Source organism: Chiloscyllium punctatum, chromosome 36 (assembly GCF_047496795.1).
Source record: "Chiloscyllium punctatum isolate Juve2018m chromosome 36, sChiPun1.3, whole genome shotgun sequence".
Classification (NCBI taxonomy): domain Eukaryota; kingdom Metazoa; phylum Chordata; class Chondrichthyes; order Orectolobiformes; family Hemiscylliidae; genus Chiloscyllium; species Chiloscyllium punctatum.
In genome coordinates this window covers 27,623,193-27,625,692 of record NC_092774.1, presented here as the reverse complement: position 1 = coordinate 27,625,692, position 2,500 = coordinate 27,623,193, and the positions used below count along the sequence as shown (strand labels likewise).

Here is a 2,500-nt window from a genome sequence, read left to right as displayed (position 1 = left end):
CTCCTTCGAGGACGGACCCAACCCCGTGTTCAGTTCGAATTTCATGTGTTTTCACGGTGGAAAGTGGTCCAAATGCGGATGGGATTGAACATGACTGCTCATGCCGACCTTAAGACTTCCAAGCCGGGTAGCTCAGCCGGATTTGACCCGGCAGTCTTGAATTCGAGAGGCAACCGGCCCCCGCGTTCAGTCCGATTTTCATGCATTTCCAATGGTGGAAAGTTGTCCCAACGGGGATGGGATTGAATGTGACTGCTCATACCGACTTTGACACTGCCAAGCCAGCTAGCTCAGCCGGGTTTGATCCGGTGGTTCTTCCGATGGTCCTTCCGATGGTCTCTCCTTCGAGGGTGGACCCTCCCCCGGGTGGATGCCGAATTTCATGCATTTTTAATGGTGGGAAGTGGTCCAAATGGGGATGAGAGTAAATGCGACTGCTCATACCGACTTTGACACTTCTAAGCTGGCTAGCTCAGCAGGATTTGACCCGGTGTTGCTGCCGACTGTCTCGCCTTCGAGGGCGGACCCTCCCCCGTGTTCAGCCTGATTTTTATCCATTTCCAACGGTGGGAAGTGGTCCAAACGGGGATGGGAGTGAATGTGAGTGCTCACACCGACTTTGAGACTTCGGGGCCGGATAGCTCAGCCGGATTTGATCCGGTGTTTCTGCTGACTGTCTCGCCTTCGAGGGCGGACCCTCCCCCATGTTCAGTCCGATTTTCATGCATTTCCCACGGTGGGAATTGGTCTCTTTGATAACGGGGACAAGGGTCTGAAGAGGTGAAGTGAGTAACCAGCACACTTAAGGAAAGGGTTCGAAAGTTCTCAACAGTGTGAAATACGTTACCAGGAAAGCTTAAAAAAGTTGTCTGAGAGTCCCAAATGAGTGAACTGTGAAACTTAGGGAAATGCCCGAAAGGTGAAATCAGTAACCAGGAGAAGATAGGAAAGTGCCTGAAAGTGCTAAATGAGTAACCAGAAAAACTTAGAAAAATGTCTGAAAAAAAGAAATCAGTAACCAGAAAAACCTTTGACTAATGTTTGAAAATGAGAAATGAGTAACCAGAAAAACTTAGAAAAAAACACCTAGAAAAATTTTCAAAGTGAGAAAAATATTCTAAGCGTCAGCGGAGGAAAATGCTGAAGCATCGGGAAAGATTCACAAACTCACGCCGAACACGTGTTCCGAAGTGCCGGAAGAACTGGGTGTATTGAGCCGGCACTTGGCTAGCTGTCATTTTGTGTCTGCAGCCCGAAATCTTTAACTTTGTCTGTCACGGAAGTCCGGACCCGAAAAAATCCAAAGGGTTTTGCGGGGATCGAGTTCCAGACCGATGCAGTCAAATTTGAAATTCAGTGCCACTTACATTATTCCACAATGAGGTTGGCGGGGTACCCGGAGATTTCTGGGAACACGATTTTTTAGAACAAAATGGCGGCGCGGGACCACTTTGAAAGGCATCCGAAAAACGGTTTCTCGGGCATAGCACTTTAATGACAGGTATGAGTGCATGCCGGAGAGCTCACGGAAGTCTAAGTTTTTGACATGTGATCAAATCTTTGACAGGCTTACCCAGCTCTTTCCGTCCATTCCAAGAGTCAGTCAGAGGCCGGTGCGGAGGTCTCTTCACAAGCGGAGGGGATGGTGGCCCTCTGCAGGCACTTGTGTCGAAAATGAAGGTGAGAGACGTGAGTGACCTGGTTCCCAAGGGTGTTGCCATGAAGGATGTGGTCTGACCCTTGCTTGAGCACTCCCTAAAGCCTCTTACGATGAGAGCAGGCCTCACGCACCGCACGACCGGCTCTGGTAGTGGGTGGCCGCTATTGTGAATAGGCTGGTCCTCCCCTGCCACCTGGCAAGTCCGATGGCGCAGCCGCCGTGTGGTGCTCGTCACCCAGGATTCCAACCCGGACCTGCGAGCGTGGTGCGAGGGGCGACCTCGCTGCAGTCCACACCTCGATCGATCTGGCGCAGACCGTCCAGCGTGGGAGGTCCCTTGGCGGGCCAGCTTTCCTGTGAAGGGGCTGGTGCTCCAGGCCGAGTGGTTCTTCCCCGTTCCCCCCGGGCGCGTCCACCACGAAAAGTCAGGATACCAAGACAGGGTCGGGAGAGTTGGCACCCCTCTGCGTCCGAAATGGGCATTCACCCCCGTTGTGATGGTGAAGCCGAGAAGCCGCAGCTTTGCCGAGGCAGTGGTGTGAAATCGAGCATTTGGGTTGCGAGTCCCGGTAACGTGCTTGCCCGCGCACTACCCTTGCTCCTGGAGCAAGGCTTTATGTGGGGGGCACTTGCCGTCTCTCTGTTTCCCTTGCGTGTTGGAATTCCATTTCTCTCAGTACTGTGGTTCCGAGGTGGGGAGAGGAGCCAGGGAGATGGAGCTCCCACTCTCTCCTCTGAGCTCGCGCACACGGCTGGTTTCGGCTGGCGTGTGCTCTCACACCCTTTCATCCGCGAGGGTGATGCTCCGTCTGACCCGTTGGTACCGGGGTGTCTCGCTTT

At 53.2% G+C, this 2,500-nt stretch overlaps 1 protein-coding gene across 1 annotated transcript in view; it reads right to left on the bottom strand.

The window, feature by feature from the left end:
• The window catches only part of LOC140460300 (uncharacterized), a 749,266-nt gene that overhangs the window by 190,051 nt on the left and 556,715 nt on the right, over nt 1-2,500 (bottom strand). The window lies entirely within an intron of this gene.